The 20,431-nt window shown below is 46.6% G+C and overlaps 1 pseudogene; it reads right to left on the bottom strand.

Moving 5' to 3' along the window:
* LOC144172691 (luciferin 4-monooxygenase-like) overlaps positions 1 to 15,805 on the bottom strand; it is a 55,559-nt pseudogene extending 39,754 nt beyond the window's left edge.
* Positions 15,806 to 20,431: the final 4,626 nt, after the last annotated feature.

The raw sequence follows: 20,431 nt of genomic DNA, 5'->3' as shown, positions 1-20,431 counted from the left end.
AGTGAATACTACGATTCCAAGCCGCCCTGGGAGGCTTATCTTATGCATTTTACAGCCGACAACATGGCAGAAGCGCGGTACTACGATTACTGGGATATTGAGAATGCCTATCCAACGACGCCATCGCATGTCAAACACGTTGTTTTACAGAACCGAAACCGAAACCAAAACTTGTTTGATTGCTAACCTTGGACATCGTCCAATCACGGTGCCCCCTCCTCCCAACGTCACAGCTTAGTTGGTGCGGCCGCCGCAAACCGCGCATGGTAGTTTTTCTTCTTTCGCGCTTTGTAAAATAATTACCGATTTGTCAACCGAATAAACGATGAAAACTGTGCTAATTTGAGCCAGTCTACGCAGTGCAAGCAAAAACGGGAGCTTGACAAATTCACTTCAGTGTTCCTTTAATGTTACATTTCATTTTTTTAAATTAAAATTGGGTGTCGGATAATACTGAAGCGAAATAAAGTAAAATTTAAAACTCACACCGAACTACGTATATTATACGAATAGGAACACCGCCGACAGAAGATTATCTGGAGATAAAAAGAATCCAAAGAAACGCTTCGAGACGAAATTTTTTAGGGAGCACCGGACAAACTCCAGACATGGCTAACTGCAATTTTGGTGCTCCTCTTACAAATGCGGAGTAAGGTTAACGCGCTTCAGATGTGCAAATTAAAGTTCCTCACTTGCAAGAAAATAATTACATTTCTTGCACAGAAAACTGTGTCGAAAGGAACAATACATAGGCGTTTAATGAATTAAGGGTTATTGAATATTGCAGTTTATTTAAAATGCCTTACAGGCCCTTTACAGAGAATTGAGTGAGTGGGTTACAAAAGCGAAGCTTTGCGGATTATACAGCCCAAATTTGCGAGTAACAAAACGCAGCAGCACAGGTAATGGCTACAAGTTTCGCAATACAAGTATAAGTCGGAAGACGATAACAAGAAAAGAAATTCAAAGTCAACAGCGTAGTCACACATAAAATGTACACGCAAGAATTAGAAAGTATACCGAACACACTCAGGGTAGTAGATAAAGGAAACAAGCAAAGACAGCCAAATATGTGGACGCGAAGCACAAATCAGTTGCTGTTGTTAGAAGTACGCAAAGATAAAAGCACAGGAAATAGCGCGCAGCCTAATAATGTACGTAAAAACATTTACAGTATCAAAAAAATCAAAGCACAGGTTGAAACCGACCAACTAAAATAACTCTGAACGCTGGCCATCCACGTTTGGGCGGCCTCTCTCAGGTAGTGTCCATACAGCGCGAGACGAAATTATGCCCAACAATGACGAAATTCCTGTCCTGTGTCAAAACGACGCGCTCAATACAAAATGACCTGGCACTCCCGTCGACCCATTGCTGCCAGATCGGCGACAGACCACGCCGTGACGAACTGCGTGCGTACTCTGTAACTTCGAGCATTACAGCGTCCCGAGAGCCGGTGACCCTTCAAATGGCCTCACAGCGAGCGCAATTCATCCGACAACAACGGGCCCCCGCCTCGCGTGCACTAATGCGGTAAGTACCCCTGAGAATACACAAATACCGTGGTTTAACAAACGACCTGCAGCGCCGCTTGGACTTAGACAACCTTTCCCCGGCAGGGAACAATTCTATCTGCAGACGCGCATCCTGGCCTCTCCGAAAAACGAAGAGAGCTGAAAGCATTTTCGCAGCTGCGTTATTCACTCGTCGAACGACTCGTAAGCTCAACCGGCATGAAAGCAAGCACAAGCTGCGGCACACTGCGGGGTTATTCTTGTGCCTTTGACTTTCGCGGAAGCACGTTCCGCTGAAGGGCGCGGGAAAATTGGCCAGCTTGTCGAAAGAGAAACACAGTAGTGACTTGTGCATTTTTGTACTCCAGCCTTGGAATAAAAAACGGTCAAATCCTAGCAATGTAAAGTTTGCAGAAGGAACGCCGTTCCTGCCGTTCCTCCATAAACCTAACAGTTCCACCGACCTTCAATGGAATGGTGGCGTTCCCACTTTCCTCCAAAAAGGAACTAGCTCCAGGAACGCCGTTCCGTACAACACTGATGAGAACACGAGGGACTAGGGTAAGTCTGCGCACACAAAGCATAACACGACTGAGTCCATTTGGTCTCTTAGCACGATACTGCACATAGTTAGCCAAGCGAAACTTGTCAGTTGCTCGTGTTTCACACAAAGCTAAAACAGGAAAGTTATAATAATGCACTAATTGACGAAATGCACTTGTCTTGTTGGCGAGGCAATAGTATTCCATTGAAAAATAGCTGTCTGTTGGTATGTGTTAGACATACCCGAGACACGCATGGGCAGTGAAAGAGCGGGCCTGTAGTAGTGATAGCATAGCTTGGATCTCTGGAAGGGAGCTAGCTTGTAGGAGGAGACGGGTGATCGAACGAAGCGCTCAAATGAGGATCCGTATAAGGGCCTTGTCAGGTATTTCTTTCTCAAACTGTGGAACTGCTGTCCTCTCCGGTCGTGCCGATACGCCTTAGGACCGCCGGGTATGTGTATCCAAGGGTCGCTGATGTGACGGATCCTCCATAGGGGCCAAGCTTGAGGTCACGGTTTTCGAGTTAGGTACCAAATTTCTTCAACGAGGTGCAGGCCGGGGTGTCTGTTGTGACGAGTCAGCGGTGACTTCGGCATATGTTGGTCGGGATGTCGACAGCTGCTGTTGAAAGAAGGCATTGCCTCTAGCATTACTTGCATTCGGCTTACTGCGCCTCGGTGCATTCAATTTTACGTGTAATATTAAATGCCTTTCTTGCTGCTGTGACAGCTTTCTTGCGGGGCCATCCTGCGAAAGTTGCGGCATGCGATCCGCCGCAGTTAGCCCACTTTGGCTCTCTCCTTGATGGGAAAACCTTGTGACTATGGGGACCAGAGCACACCTTGCAACGTAAGGGTCCGTGAGAAAAGTTGGCAATATGTCCATGGCGCTGGAATTTGTATCACTGTATCGCTGTTCCAAAGTACTCTGTGACAGGGTGGCTGGTAAAGCCAAAAAAAAAAACACGCCTGTGCATAGGGCGGTCTGGTCGAAACTGTAATACAATACTTCGAAGGGGACGCTCTTCCACTGAGCCATCTTCTCCGGGAACAAAAGATTTTTGTCGGCATACCGATACAACTCCCACTTCCTTAACCCTTTGAGGGTCACGGCAGTACATGTACGGCATCGGCAAACACTTTCAAAATGGTCAATAATGTATGTACATATGCGGCATTGCTTGTATCTTTAAAAAACGCGCCTTCTTCGCCAACTTCTCTTGCTTGGCATGTGATGCCCACACTTTGAAAATATGTCAAATTTTTTTCTTGCGCTGACGGCTCTTCCTTTTATTTTTTTTATTTACTTCAGCGGCGCGCTGGCTATCGCTTGTGCATCCGCTAACGAGGGGGCACGCTGTGTATCCGTGTTGGTATCGCCCACCGGGCGCTCGGGCGCCTCTCGCTTCTTGCGCCTGTCACAGACCAATGTCGCCTACTAAACTGATGAGGCTTTTTTCTCCTTTTTTGTGTTTTATGAGCGCTGCGCCGTCAATCGCTCCCGCATCCGGCCGCGCGCGCGCAGCGGCTGGTTTTGGTATCGTCCTCCGGACGCTTCCCGCTTTTTGCGCCCGCGAACTGATATCTATCTGATTTTGATTCACTCAAAAGGTGCGGGCTTGTTATTCTCTCGTTTTAAAGCAAAGCTTTTTACCTCTACCCCCCAAGGGTTCTTTCGCGACCGTTGGTGTCACCAGAAAACTCCAGCGAACAAATAAAAGAATACTGGCACCGCCGGGAATCGAACCTGGAACAAATAGACTAACAAAGCGAGAGCCCGTTGTCTCACCGATTTAGCTACGAGCCCACGCGAAGACTGGGAAGAAAGGTGGTGTACTCACCAAGCACATCTACGGGTTTACCCTCTGCGTTCTCGCTGAATGCCACTTGAAAGCGTTACGCGACCACTCACGCCCATCTAGTGGCCCTGTGCGCACCTTTCTCATGGGATTAGAGTTTAAAAAATTCAAGGAAGCTCACACCAATGCATGGCATCTCACTTCTAGTAAGCCAATGTGCTAGAGCCTGTGGCCTCCAGTGTTCACGTAAACACTTACAGCTCCTTGTCGTCCGCCCTCAAGCCAAATCAAGGAATACATTCAAATACTCCTTGATGGCCAGGCCATCACTCCTAGCCCCAGCATCAAGATCCTGAGCCTACATCTCGAGGCTAACACCAAGAGTGACGTCTCCTTGCAGCGCCTCAAAAACAGCATTAATCAAATCATACACATGATCAGGCGAGTTGCAACCAAGAAGCTAGGCCTAAAGGAATCCGGTATCTTTCGATTAACTGAAGCTTTTGTCCTCTCGAGAGTTACTTATGTCAACCCCCTGTCTTCTCGACAAGGAAGGCATAGAGATGCTGTATATAATGATTAGAATACCGTCGAGCAGGCCATTCGTCTTCTCATGGGTGCGTCCACACAGAGGCTGCTAGCACGGGGCTACACAACACGGTGGAAGAGCTGATAGAAGGCCATCTTTCCAACCAGAAGGTCCGACTCAGAACTGCGATGGGTAACCGCATGCTTCACCAGATTGGCTGGGCAGCCCAGAATATCACTCCGCTTGACGTACTCCCAGACTCTTGGCGACTAAAACTAAAGATGCTCCTTTTGCTTAGAAATATGAACCCCTCACATGACGAGGGTCACCGAAAAGCACTGGCTCAAGCGCTAACCACCACCCTCGGTGGGGATCATGCAGTTATCTACACAGACGCCTCCAAACATCGAGGGCAGCAATACGCCATCATCGTGGCTACCTCCAGAACCAACCTCCTTGCGTGTACCTCGCTTAGGACCCAAGAAATGGCGGCAGCAGAAGAGGCAGCCATCACCTTGGCTCTCGCTCAACCAGGGGTTCGGAGGGTAGTCATCGATTCCCAGCAAGCCTACTGGAAGTACCAGTAGGGTTTGGTGTCCTAACCTGCCCTGTGCGTGTGAAAAAAACCACTCCCTAAACGGTTCCATTCAGCTCATCTGGGCATCCGCTCACGCTTCAATGGAGGGCAACAAATACGCCCAACCAACAAGCCTGCGCTTTTACCTCCCGTGCTATGGAGCTGCCCGAGGACAGTCACCAGCTTGTCACGTTCAGGGAGATAACCCAGCATTATCGCCTTCTGAGTCAGACCGTACCTTCGCCTTACCCTGCCCTTTCCAGAGAACAACAAACTACCCTACGCCTCATACAGTCGGGGCTCCTTCCCACAACCTACGCGTCTTCACTTCATGTATCCGAATAGCTACGACGCTGAATGTAAATTTTGCTCAGAAGTAGGAACACTCCGCCCCGTAATCGGGGTGTGCGACTTTAGCCCTGAGCACCCTCCTCTCCTTCCGTCAACTACCCAACAAGAGCAATAAGAGATACTGCTGTCCAGGCCCTCTCTACCTACCCAGCTTCAGCGGGTGTACAGAACACAGGCCGCGCGGACTGCATATGGGCTCCACAGAAGAATCACTCCCCAGGGCTGCACTCTGGGCAGTTCAGAAATCTGAACAGAAGTATTTCTTCCTCCTCCTCCTTCTCTGCCCCAAATCTCGTCGCCTCCGTCCGCGGCGCAGAGACGGAGAAGACAGATCGTCTAACACCGGGTTGGAGCTTACTTTACTTTTATAAAAAAAGTTTCCACTCTTGAGCTACACCAATACAACTCAACCAAACACCGTTCAGGCTTCATGCATTGATTTAACCTTAACAAGAATATCTCTTTGAAGTAATAAATGGTGTGGTTAAGTGCATTTCACTTCTCTCTGGTTTTGCTATTTGTAGAGCGATGTGAGTGAATTTAAGTTACGTCACATGGGTAATTGTTAAGGGGGCCGTTTACAGCTTTGCTTTTCAACCACATTCACGGGGTGGATTGGCGCGATTTTTTTATTTAGAATTTTTCTTGTGTGTCTCGTGAATAAACCAGATAAATATAAAAACACATACGATTTTTTGTCACGTGATGGTCACCCTAAAAAATACGATAATTTTTTCTCAAAAAAGATTCATCCGAAGAATTTAAACAGCAATAAAAAAATCGACCCTCTGGGGTCGCATTTGGCGAAAAAATTCGACCCTCAAAGGGTTAAGGTACTCAGGTAGGCAGTGTTCTGTGTACTCTATGGGCAAGTCAGTTATACAGCCGAAGTTGAGGCAGTAAGAGCAGGGAATTTCGCATTAACGTCGAGTGAAGCTATCTTGGAAGTTTCCAATAGCCGCTGAGCCGCAGCCAGAGAGGGAACACTGAGAGACAGGCTGCCATCTCGGTTGATGCGATGACCTTAAACTTGTCCCTTAGCAACTGCGACGACTTCTCTAGCCACCACGTTCGGGTTCACTTTCCAAAAAGACTCCTCAGCCGCAACTGGCTTGAACAGAATTAGTATGCCCGACGGCCGGCTCGTGTGATATGTCACTGTTGTAAACGAACCGCCTTCAGCGTCTTCATTGGCATCCATGTCCTCTGGCACAGAGTACGCTGATGTGGCCTCGTCGTAATCTGAACAGTCGACTCGAACTTTCTTGGGAGGCGCACTATCACCACTAGTTGCATTCAAAGCATCCTCACTTGACGGAAGTGGTCAGAAACAGACTGACGAAATTCTGGTGGTTTCGAGCCATCACTTGGAACACCTTCCGGCGTAATGTCTTGAGGGACGCATTGATGATGGCGATCCATGGTAAGGGACGGGCCAACGACGAGACAGGCAGGCGCCAGCAGTGGTCGGTTCATGACCCCCTAAGAAGGGCCATCGAGCCAGTCACCGGTGCTCGAGGTTGCAATGCTTGTTGGCAAACAGGCAAAACGTCAAACAAACAATGTCTGTTGGACCACAGTCGTTAAAGGATTCCCAAAACGGTCCAAAACAAACCTTCTAACAGCCAAAACTCGAGCATAAAAGCAAAAAAGATGATGGTGATGGTGATGTCCTCAAAGATTTCGGCTAAATCAGTTGATGAAATACATGGGGACCTCAAAATACTAAATTGTTTCCGAAAAGAGGCCGTAAAAAAACTTAGTTATGAATAAAACCCGAATTACCCATTAATTAGCACCCTTAAGCAATTCAAGCGACCTTAAGCAGAATAAAAATTTTGAATGCAATTATATATATCCCTTTTTGCAAACCCCAAATGTGATGCGCCAATAGATAATATAAGTGGAATCGAAAAAGTCAGCCCCAAACGCTGAATTGGGTCATTTAAAAGCAGTTGTCTAGCTGTTGAGAAATGATGGCAGTCGAGAAAAAAATGTTTGATTGTTTCATGGACCTGGCACTGCACACATAGTTCCGTAGCTAAAAGTCCTCATCTAAACAGATAGAAATTAATCCTTGGAAACCTGCAGCGCAGCTCGGTGAAGGTCACCTCGCGTTGCCGAGAACCACAAAAATGAACATTACACCAGAACTTTTAGTGTTGATACTCTTCAAATGATAAAAGTGAGTCTGAACGAGTAGCGCCTAAATGCCAATATCGCCTTATCCTTGAAGATGCAAAAAGAGCCAGATTAGGTATTCCGAATTGAATGAGAGCTGTGACAGCGAGATTAGCTAAATGGTCCGCTAGCTCGCTGCCCCTGATGTCCGTATGGCCAGGGTCCTAGACAAACGTACCTCCTTCATGTGCCGACGAACAAAAAATAATAGTGTACGGTACAATGGAGAGTCGGAAGAGGACGTTAATGCCGATATAACTGCCATCGAATCGGATAATATGATGACTTTTGATACATGCTGCGGTACCTTGCATAGAGCGAGAGCTATTGCCAAAAATTCTGCCATAAAAATTGGTGTGTAATCCACGATTCGTAGCGAATAGCTCCAATCTAGAGATTGTGAAAAATTACCAATTCCAGCTTTCTCGCCATGTTAAGATGCATCAGTATAAATAACAGAAGAAACAGGATACTTGAATAAATATTGAATTAAAATAGCGGCTAATACAGAGCATGGGAGAAGTTTTGCAGCCGGAGGGAAGGGTTTTTGAACGAAAAACTCAGTTTCTCGCTCAATTGTGGATACCGGAATAACTCCATTTAGCTTAACAAAAATAGAGTACAGGCATGTTTGAACGAATAGCACTTGGGGGGAAATACGTTTAGGCCATGGAGATGTAAAAAATAAACTCGGATTACAAATAAATACAGGCTTGGAGCTCCAAAGGGGGCTTCGTACGTGCGGAGGTAAGTTTGAACTCAGCAAGAGAAATCGTACTCTGAGTTCAGGAACGCGTTCCTCTAAGTACAGAACTCGGTTCGAGATGAACCGGGGGAGGCCAAGGCAAAATCGAAGAATGAGCCTCTCCAACAGGTATGCGCCTCTCCAACTGCAGAACAAGACGCACCCAAACTACATGACTGGCCAGACGTAGGATCAAGAGTGTGTCCCGGCGCATTACTGCTTGTTTCCCACATAGCCTTTTCATGCGACCAAATGGTCTCTCCGCTTTTGTGACTGATGCGTTAATATGTGTATTCCAATCAAGAGCAGACGTGTATATAACACCAAGATACTTCAGCGAATCTACCTGTGGAATGTAAGCGAGAGAAATTGAAACTGCTCCTGCAACCGGGAATACAAGTAGAGCACTCTTCGACACATTTAACGTTAAATAAATGCTGTCAAGCCATGTCTCCAACAGAGATAATTAGGTCTGCAAACGGTCATATAGCGAGTGAATGTCGACTACGGCCGGAAAGAACGCTATATCATCCGCATAAACGTAGCTTGTTACTTCTGGTAGCACAGGAATGTCAATCATAAGGATGTTAAAATATAAAGGCCATAAAACCTATCGTTGAGGCATACCTCTAGTTTGTGGAAATCTTCGTAAAAATAGCTTTCCATTCTTACAAAAGGATTACCGATCAGCAAAAAACTCCTTAATCCGAGCAATAAGGCATGCAGGCAGGTTTATTCGCGCTAGTTTGTTAAGTAAGATACCATGCTGGACACTGTCATAAGCTTTAGCTGCATCTAAGGTTAGTAGTACCGACACCATTTTCCCTTTTTGTGCTAAGCGGAATCTTGCCTCTAAGTCCACATGAGCGTTCCAAATAGAACATCCCCGCCTAAAACCAATCTGAGTAGGACTGAGTACTTTCCTGTCCTGCATGAAAGAAGTCATCCGTTTTAAAAATATTCACTCTACTAATTTTATCATGATAGAAGTAAGAGCAATCGTCCTTAAGTTGTCTAAATCGAAACCTGACCTGGCTTTTTTTGGAGCAAAATTATCTTGGACACTTTCCAGTTGAGTGGAATCGAACTAAACCTGAAGCATGAATTTATTACATTCAATAGAACGGGTTCGAATTCTTCAGCCCAAAATTTAATAGCCCCAAGAGTCACGCCGTCAAGCCCCGGGGCATGCCCAGGATTTAGAGACACGCGTCGCCGAAACCTGATTGCGCCCTCTCCCGGCGCTTCGCTCGTCCGATGGGCGTAACTGAATGGTGCATAAAACACATGGCCGCTGTTTGATAACGAAGACAGATAGGGGAAAAATCTCCGGCGTATCCGTAACATGGCTCCAGCGGCGCGCTGTGGAAAAATTTTAGGCTTGTATGACTAACGTACGATGTTCCCAGGGCGTCTAAACGTTTTCTCCTGCTGCAACGTGCGCGGAAAAAGTTTAGACGCCCTGGGAACCTCGTACGTTAGTCATACAAGCCTAAAATTTTGTCACAGCGTGCCGCGGGAGCCATGCTACGGATATCTCAGAGTTATTTTTTCTAGCTGTCTTCGTTATCAAACGGCGGCCGTATGTTTTATGCGCCATTCAGTCAGTAATAATAAGTAAAATATAAAAATAAGTAAAATATTGCATTGTGTACAGTTGATTCTCATTGACACGACAACGCATAACAAACACGTTTTTCGGCATAATGCGTTTTTCTTTTTATTCCCAGCGAATGACCCCATACAGTAATGCGTCTTTGTGTGTTTAATACTACCCCATTTCTGCCAAAAATAGGATAATACGATCGCGAAAGTGGATCTTCACCGACATTTATAGAAATCTTACGTTACTCCTCGCTATACTGCTTTACTAGCTCGGACCGCTTTCCAAAAAGGCACGACCTGTACGTTGCGGAGCCACTGGGCAGCGGCAGTGCCGGTTTTGCGGCAAAAACATCGCTGCCAGGGCTGGCCGCTTCGTCCAATGATGATGGTACGTGAGGCGATCACTGCGCCATCTTGCGAAACGTACCATAATCGAACCGGAAGACGTCGTGCTTACATGCTTCAAGGAAATTATAGCGCCAGGTGTTAACGTCGAAGGGTCAGTTCTACGCAAAAAAGTTAACATATCCACGCTCTTCTTGCACACTGAAGACTTTCAAGCGTCCGGTGGCTTTAAGGCGCGACACGAATTGTCGTACAAAACAGCGCCCAGCGAAGTGAAAAATAGCGCTAGCTTAATTTTTTACGTTGCATAAGAATGTAGTCTTTGACGTTGAAAGGAAGAAAGTACCGAGAAAACTGACCAGCACCTTCAACGTTGCTCAGTAAAAAGGACTTGCTGATGGATTATGCATATCTTTCCCCTGTTTTTAACTTGTTTGGATAAATACGATTTTCGCATAATACGTTGTATTATCCTGTTCCCTTAAAAAACGTATCAGCGAGATTTTAGTGTATTTATATCCGCAAAAGTCACTGACTATCGGAGCTTTGAGATTCAGGTCCATATATATTTATATTCCCCTTAACAAATGTCACTTTCAAGTCAAATTGGATAACTGCCTTTTAAATTTCTAAGCCCATTTATAGAACACTGCTATTCGAAGCCACGAAAAAGAGTTTGAACCGGGAGTTTCATGCAGCCTTTATTTGTTTACAACAGCAATAACAAAAACCGTAACTAAAGGCCGAGATTCTTTCTTGAGAAAAAATAAAGCAAGAGGTGAGGTAAATATAGTATTCAGAATAAGGAAACTTTTCTTCAAAAACATTAATATTGTAAATGGTATATTTACAAACGGAAAACCTTCCCTGAAAGAGGTTTATGAGACAGCCTCAGAAGTCGCTCCATTGTAGAGTTAATATCGCCCGCCCAGTTTCCCAGCACATGTCGTAAGAGCTTGATTATAAACACTTTGCAAAGCTTCTCAGTGCGGACGCTGTCACGGCTTTCGCAGAATAATTGAGGGCAGCGTGTAAAGTGTGGAAGCGCTGACTCCATCATTTTTAACAGCTGGCTACTACGTCTGGCCTCTTCTGATTTCATCACCCGGCTTACGAAGTTGCACGTGAGCTTGCATAGCCCGACTACATCAATTTCAGGGGTGGTCAAATTTCCATTGTCCATGTGCTTGGGGAGCCCATAAATTGGTTGTGATAGAACCTCAGCCTGCAGCAAAGCTTTGCACGACTGGCAGGGCAACTAATAGCGAGAATGAAATTGTCCATAAAGCAGGAACTATGTACTAGCCCACATGTTTCTATTTGAAATTTATTATTGAAGAACCAAGCAGTACACCGAAACGAAAGCTACGATAAGTATCTATAGATCGTATATCATCGTGCCACTCAAAAATTAAACCAAAATAAAAATGCGGTTTAATAAATATTGTCGAAATGACCCGTACCTTTTCCACACGTACGCGGGCAACATATCTAGCCAAGAATGCCACAGGTGCTATCTCGAGGTCTGCTTCTTCAGAGAAGCAGTTCACGAACTCGATCTCGCTGGCAAGTTCCCTCGTAGCAAATACAACTGGCGCTGGCAGCGGATAGGTTTCAGCATTCTGAACGGCCCGCCTGATGGGTATACCTTATTTCAGAAGAAGCGGATGCATTACCACTTTTTACCGCTTGGAGAATTCCAACCTGAAAAAAACATTGCTTTTTTGATAACGTTATTATGTGTGAAGTTTTGAACAGTACCTTTAACAGTTTCTTCACAGTATAAACTGCCCTCCGGGCGTCCACTTTGTCATTGCCGCCGTTAAACTGCCTAAAGTAACTGAACAGTAACTCCACAGGGTCGCTGTTTAAGCAAGGTGTCAGGACATGGCGCATACTGAAAAAAGCACAAATGCCGCACGTAAGATCCGGTGACACTCACAATCAAACAGGTGGGATCGTCTCAACACTAGTAAACATTCCGAGGTGTAGACAAAATATATCTTACCTGACATGATGAAGGAGACATTCAATGAGGGCCACAGTTGACTTTGTCGTCTTAAGTGTCGCTTCATAGGTCTTCTTCGTCATTCGTTTCGACCTGTCACTGTGAATCCGGAAGTCTTCCATGTAGCGCACGAAGTCATGTTCCAGCCATGAAACCATTCATCATCTGTCACACTGTTCGTCATGCCGTCCTGAAGACTGAACGTTGCCGATGTCATGGAGCGCGTACCACTTTGCTACCATTTTGATGAAGTTTATTGTGGCAGAGCAGTTTTCAAACTCATGTGCGTCAGGGTGGCTTCACGGGTTGCCCTGAAGAAACTGGAGAGTCGCAATAACGGGTGGAGAGAATATCTGAGTAGCCCTGCAAACCTTCATCTTCTCCAAGTTCATCTCCATCATCTTCTCCACGGGAGCGCGAGCGAGGAATCTTACTCGCTTAACCAGTAGCTCTGACTGTATTTCAAATAGTTTATTCAGGTAGCAGCCGTCTCAAATTTGTCCATCCCCGCCCATGATCTCTCGCTCAAGGAAGTTGGTGCGCAAATTCTTTATGAGATAATTAGCATCAAAAGAAAGGAAAAGTCGGCTACCCTTCCTCGAAAGGTCAGGCACAGCAGGAACAAGAGTGCCCTCTCCCGAAAGACGTTTGAAAAGGATAATTTGGTGGTTGTCAGTTACGACTCTCGTCACGAGAAATCCCATGTCTTCGACAGCTTGTCATAGAAAACAGCTTGTCGTTCTTCAGGCATCGCGTGAAGAAATAGCCAAAGGGTATAACAGCTGGTTGGCAATCCCCGTAAAAGAAAGCACAACAAACGGTTTGCCACTTGAGGTGTCGTGCTTGTTTCGCCCCCGGGGCCCATGTCAACAAGGCCAAATATTTTGTCCACTTGTTGGTCATATATCACCTTCTGTGCGATAGCCATCTCATCAATAAGGAGTGAGAGATAATCTTCTTGCGCAACACACAGTTCCTTACGCTCCACACGAAGGCGCTCCTTTATCAAGGAGTTCACGCCAACCTCAACGGTCGAGTTTTCCACATACTTTTGAAGTGTAGAACAACATGGCAACTTCAAACGACCTCCGGTGCGCAAGTGTTCATACCCCATTTCCGAGCATGCTTTTCAAAGCACACATTCGCGCAGCATTTCTTTACAGTAGGAGGGCTTTTGCTTACAATAGAACGGCTTTGGTTGTTAAAAAACTGAGACTTGTCACCCTATTTTGCAGTTTCGAAAAGCTGTACAAAAGCTTAAATCGCCTTGTCGTTTTCAAACGACTGAAGGTGGTCTTCCAGTCCGTCGAGTTCGCTCTGAAATCGTTGCAGGTCGTTTAATAGGTGAGAAATCTGTTTTTTTTATTCTTGCCTGTTTTTTTGAAGTATTCCATGATACGCACGACGTCTACGGTAGTCTGGCACCCCGCATAAGTTGAAAAACAACTCTTTGAGCACACTTCTGCGGAGAAATGAGGAGCGAGCGCTTCTACATCATTGTGATCAAGCAGAAAACCTTCGCTGGGGCTCTGTCTTGGGCATGCATCTACTTGCATCAACCGCAGAGGTACCTTTACGACGCTTTCTGGGCTTCCCACTTTCTTTCTGCATGTACTAAGGGTAGTTGGGAAACACGATGGGTACGGCGGTCGGAAGTAAAATCCTTACCTTGGCGTTTGTCTTGTAGTCACATTCTCTAAAATGTCTAGAGAATACCAGCGACCAGTCACTTGGTTGCCATTTGCTTCCTTTTCCCGCTGGTACTTCGCGAGAACTATTCTTCAGCCACGCCTCACGAAGTTCCGATTTCCTAGTAAACTCGTGGTAGCGCACTCCGTGATCTTTTTTAGCATTCGAGTCGCACAGCGGCACACTAAAGTTGCGCGGCATTGCGCCGCTTGCGCGAGACTTACTGTCACTAAAATGCACACAGAAGAACGCCTCACTAATGACGATAATCACATTTCCCACCCGCACCACGTGCGTTTTAGGGTTTGTGCGTACTAACGCCAACGATGCGCTTGCTTTCGTGCACCCGTTCCCGCCAACAGCACGGCCGGCTCTCCGACTCATCCCCGAACGGTGGCGCCCTCACTGAAAACAGCGGCCACAACTGTCAACTCCGCCGAGACACGTTCGCCCGTTGGCAGCGGCGCGACTCGGCAGGCCGCAACTTGCGTGAACTTGATCGAGGGGCCGTGGCACCACCGAGCGCCGATGCCACACTGTCTCCACCCTCTACCTCGCATCCGCTGTTGACGGGCCGCGCCCTCTCCCTGTACCGGGATTTATGCTCACGAATGCGTTCTGTTCCCGTATATTCCTCAGCTCGGGTACTCCCCCCGAACACATAAAGGCAAAGACGTGCGCACAGGGGGGATGGGTGCAGCGTACGGCAGTTCATCCTAATTACCTCAGAGGGTGCCATGTCTACCCCGTACATTTACTCCGTGGAACCTGTCTCGTCTTTGTTTAAAGTGTAGTAATCTGGCCATGCAGCCGACATTGGCAGCCGAGGACTACTGTTGTTGCATTCAGTTCCTTCTCTCTGATGTCCTGAAAATCCGCCCACCAAAAGCAGGCTATTTCAAGGAGCACGTCATCGCTGCATTCTCCTCTTTGCACGAGTAGCGAAGCTTCTTTTCTTTCTGATTTGACCAAAGCTCTCTGCGACGACCATTTTTCAACAGTATATCCCCTGAAGACAGGGAATGTCAAAATCGCCGAAATGTTTCGATCGGGTGCGTAAACAGACGCGGGGAATATCAACTAATTAGTAATGTGCAGTTGGCAGTTAGTGATCAGTATTAGCAGAAACTTGTTCGAATAAATCGACAATATTTTGAAGCACTATAGTTTTAATTTTTTTAACTCCTCCGTTAACACGCCTAATGGAATCGATCACCGCGGATACGTAGTTTATACCGCCGATTTCGACATGTTGAAGTCGGTTTTTTTGCACCTAAGGCACCCCCGTGGTTAGTCGAGGCACTAAGCATTTATAATCAGCCTAAAGTTTCGTGCTCCGGCGGCACTGAGGTTTTTCACGCCGCTTTAACAGCGGAGACGTACAAACAATAAGTTCTGTGTTGCAGGAAAATATACCAAGAAAATGCCGAGCGTTCGTGAGCGCGTGCATCGCGGTGACCGCCGAGTCCCGGCTCACGCAGTAGCTTTATCAAAAAAAAATCCTCCAGCCCGGTCGTCAAGCGCTACCGCGCATGTAATGCTTGGCATGAGGAACACGGCGATACTGATGCATATTACGATTACTACTACTAGCAAGGTGAAAAGCAAAATAAAACATGTAACTAAACAATTTCAAACTTGTACAAATGTTTTGTGATGAGTCCTTCTGTGCTCACGTATAAATAAAATCATGCACCCGTCCGTCTAGGCACCGCGATGATTGAACGCAAAGCTTTCTCGTGATGGATTCTTTGGTTTGCCAATCCCACACTGCGAGTATGTGCTGCTCTGGAGGTATACGCACCCCTTTTCTAGGATACCCACAGCAACTCTCGGGTGTGCACTCTGTAGGCCTACGTTTGGGTTTGGGGTGTACGGTGCGAACCTGTATCTGCTGCTTGCCGTTGGCTTCGACCATGTCGAAATGGAACAGTCCGAGAGACGGCGGCTTCATAACGCGAGGGACCCAGGTTCAACCCCGGCCACAGGAAGCGTTTTAAATGCAGAGCATTTCAGTAACTCACGATGTCACCCGCGTTGGCGTCCGTAGTCCGCACGCTCACTGCGCATGCGCGTTGAGTCGAGGCGAAAGCGAACACATCTCTCGCGAGGGGCATTGGATTGGATTCGACACTCTCTCGCGAGGGGCATTGGATTGGATTCGATTGGCTTGGATTGGATTGGATTGGCTTGGCTTGGCTTGGATTTGGATTGGATTGGATTAAAGTGGATTGTGTTGGATTGTGTTGCGTCATAGCCGCGGCACGTTGCGTCATAGCCGCGGCCGGCAGACGCGCTTGGGCCGGCGCATGTGCAGTACTCTCTCTTCCGCGGTTTCCTCTCCTTCGGGCGCGCTGCGCATATAACCGGTGTGCCGTTCTCCGGCCAAGCAACATCCGCGGTTGGCTCAAACACCTAGAGTCCACGCCGCTTTACAAGTACGCCAACGTCGTCGACTGGGACCGGCTTACGCAGTCCCCTCAACGTATATAAGCGGCGGAGCGCGCGTTCGGAATTCAGTCAAGGGCGTCTTTGCATGGCTTACGCTTGACGTGACGCTTTGCTTGACTCGAGTAGATGCGACGCATTTACTCGAGTTCCCCCCGTGGGAAGATGCAGGCGGCTTTTTTTAAATGCACAGCATTTCAGTAACTCACGATGTCACCCGCGTTGACGTCCGTAGTCGTAGTCCGCACCCCTCCCCCTACACTATATAAAATAAAATACCATCCGGCGCCTGGTTTCGATCCCTCGACCCTGCGGGCGGAACGCAATGTACATGGTGCTGTACCCACTGCGCCACAAAGCCGACACAGAATGGGACGCTACGAACGCGCCTTATATCCTTGACTCATTCAAACTACGTCAAGAAGCTGCTGATACAACGCATTCACTACCACCAACTCCCCAAACACTAAACGTTAACGCAATACACCCACCCCTTATGCGACGCATTTACTCGAGTCCCCCTCGCGGGAAGATGGGCCCAATTTTACGATAGTAAGCGAAATAAGTGACCGCCAAAAACAACGCGTTGTGGATTGCGCACTAAGGTGCCGGCCCGTGCGAGAACCGCTCGCGCTGTTCGTTCCAGGCAGGGGGCGCGCGAGCACTGCGAAGGCGGGAAATTCGAACTGCTTTGGACAAACCTCCGTTCAATTCATCAAGAGAGAAGTGAGACAGGGAGGCGAAGAGCGTGATGGGTAGTAGCAGTAAGCCGATAACGGTGCCACAGGCCGTTATGGCGAATCACTGCTCTGCATTTACGACAGCTTTCACGTTGAGTGGAACGGCTTTAATTTTTCTCTGCCACTTCACCCACGATCAGTAATCATCATCGTCAGAGAAAGTTGACTTTCGTGCAGGGCGTATTGGCATACAACGGCATCAGCAAGGACACTAAAGCTTTCCTTTCAAATCCTACAGCTTCGCTATGGTTCAAGCCTTGCGCGACTTCATGCAAGATTCGCAAGTTGAGCTCGTGGAAGTATGCAATGCTGCGGATAGCTTCACATCCACTACTCGCCGCGAAGATGACGACTTCGATGCATATAACGACGATTCCAGCATCTTAACTATGCAAATAAACAGTGACACTGAAACTTGAACACCGTATTAATAGCGAAGCTCTTTAGCAAATTGTCATTTTTCGTGTCCGCAGTTAAAAATACCAAGAAATTGCCGAGCGCGGTCCTCGCGGCGACCGCCCGCCCGTTAACAAAACCAAGAAAATGCCTAGCGCGCATGTGTGCGTGTCTCGCGTGGACCGCCCGGCATCCCCTGCGCACGTTTGTCAAGCCAAGAATACTCACTTAGGGAGGTTCGCCAATATCGCTGCGACCGCCCCGTACTAAAAAAAAACAAAGAAAAGGCCGAGCGCTCGAGTGTGCATGCCTCACGGTGACCGCCCAGCGTCCCCGGCGCACGTTTTTCAAGCCAAGCGTACCCCCTGTGGGAGATTGGCCAAGATTGCCCAAATAAAAAACACCAGCGTTCGCCGTAATTGTGGCAACACTTGATCGTAACGAGAAAGACGTCATACCGTACGCCTCTCCCAGGTGATGCCGAATGATTATGATTTCGAAAAAAAATTAAGGCAGCTCGAACCTATGTTGGGCAAACTGGCCGCTGTATCAACGTGCGTTTAAGAGAACATGAATTGTCATTGAAAGGCCCTGTATCATCCCATCTTTCTTCGCATTGCGCTAAGTGCAGCCAACGCGAACCTAATTTTCCTGCCACTAACATTTTATTTCGGCACCGTAATCAAACAACCCGCGAACTCATGGAGGCATTCCACATAGCTGAAGGAGTAGACAAGTGTGTAAGCCAAACAAGCATGTGTCTCCATCCTAAAGAGATTGCGTATCTGCGTGTGCCTTGATTGTAACATGCGCACATCTACTTGTGGTATCAACGCGACCTTTGCAAACTTGTTTGCCCATGAGCATTGTTTTTTTATGACTTTATTGTTTGTGTTCAGTATTTATATTCACCCTTTCTGATATTAAAAATTCAGTTGTTAGACCAGCGGCTGTCCATGTGGTTACTTCCTTCTGTCTTCGTCTGAATTCCCGCTGGTTTTTATCCAAGGATGTCAAAGTAACGGCTGTCGTTGTAGAAAATCCGGCCCGGATTATTTCTTGGCGCAAATTAACGGTCTTTGTAAATGAATTGTGTCGTTTACCGCGAAATTAAAAATACTAATGACGACATTTCTTTGCTACAACAGTACCTTGATGCTTTCGATAACTGGTGCTCGATTTGGCAAATGACGCTTAATATTAATAAAGGGAAAGTAATGGGATTCACACGCAAACGTAACTTGAACCCTTCCTTTTGCACTATAAACAGCTCGCCATTGCTACCATTGTCGTCTCATAAATATATCGGCGTTATCTTAACCGCAGACAGCATACCTTGGGAGCTATTCCAGAAGGCCCGAGATAGCTCGGTCTCGAGTTTCCAGCTGCTCGAGATAACAAAGTATTTATTTATTTTATTTATTTATTAGAGTACACTCAGGGCCCTTAGGGCATTACAGAGGGGGTGGGTACAACATTTCATAACACACAAAGGAATAAAAAACAAGGAAAAAAACAAAGAAAAGAAACAAATATCAGAAGCGCAAATTACGAAGGCAACATAAATCAACTGAAAAAAAAGAATGCGTTTGTAGTAAGAATTCAAGCATATAAAAGACAAAGATAGATAATGGAAAGCGCATAGAGTTACAAAAATTGCTGAGAAACTGCAGTCTTAAACAACAAAGGGTCTGTTATTGTTACAACGGAAGAGGGAAGGTGGTTCCAATCGGCACACGTTTTCGGTAAGAAGCCTGCTGAAAAGAATTTCGTGCGGCAAAATGGAATGGCAACCTTATGCTGGTGATCAATGCGTGATGAGTGGTACGATGGTTGTGAAATCAGGTCTCGCTTCATTGATGGGTGGTGAAAAAATATCTTATGAAAAAAATGAAGTCGCGCCAGTTTCCTCCGGACAGTTAAATTGGGTAGGTCAAGGTTAGATTTCATTTCTGATATGCTAGCAGTACGGGAATATTTAGAACAAATGAACCGAGTTGAGCGGTTCTGAACAGATTCTAACGCGTTGATTAGATTGTGCTGCGCGGGATCCCATATAGCGGACGCGTACTCGAGCTTTGGGCGAATTAGTGATCGGTATAGTAGAATTTTAAGGGACAGCGGAGCGCGAGAAGAGTTGCGGCGCAAGTATCCGAGCGTTCGGTTAGCGTTATTACAGATGTAGGTAACATGCGTGTGCCAAGATAGGTTGTTGGTAATGTAAACGCCGAGGTACTTATATGAAGAGACATGCTGGAGGGGGACTGCGTTAATTCTGTAGGTACAAGCGGGAGAAATACATCGCCGGGTTATTGCCATGCACTTAGATTTGTTAGAGTTGAGTGTCATAAGCCATTTATTGCACCAGGTTGAGACAGTCTCAAGGTCTGCCTGTAGGAGTTGGTTATCTGATTCGTTGGTTATTTCGCGGTAAAGGACACAATCGTCTGCAAATAGCCTTATAGAGGAGTTAATACTGTCGGGGAGATCATTAATATATATAAGGAAAAGTAAAGGGCCTAAAACGGAACCTTGCGGTACGCCACATGTTACTTTAGAAAGAGGCGAGTTATAGTCATTAGTTGTTACAAACTGAGTGCGATCACTCAGGAAGTATTCAATCCATTTAAAAATGTTCGGGTCAATGTTTAAGGCACTAATTTTCAGGAGGAGTAATTGGTGAGGTACTGTATCGAAAGCCTTTTGAAAGTCAAGAAAAATGCAATGCACAAGTGAGCCGCGATCTAAAGCTGATCCTATGTCATTAGTAAAATAAAGAAGTTGGGTTTCGCATGAGTAACTTTTTCGGAATCCGTGCTGGTAGGGAGTAAAAAAGGAGTTTGATTCTAGGAAGGAGACAAGGTTGGAGTAAATTATATGTTCTAACATTTTACAAGGAACACTGGTTAGGGAAATTGGTCTGTAATTGAGAGGAGACTGTGTGTTACCAGACTTGTGCA

The sequence above is a fragment of the Haemaphysalis longicornis genome, unplaced genomic scaffold (genome assembly GCF_048455015.1).
Source record: "Haemaphysalis longicornis isolate Haplotype H1 unplaced genomic scaffold, Haemaphysalis longicornis Haplotype H1 scaffold_25, whole genome shotgun sequence".
Lineage (NCBI taxonomy): Eukaryota > Metazoa > Arthropoda > Arachnida > Ixodida > Ixodidae > Haemaphysalis > Haemaphysalis longicornis.
This window is presented reverse-complemented; position numbering and strand designations above follow the sequence as displayed.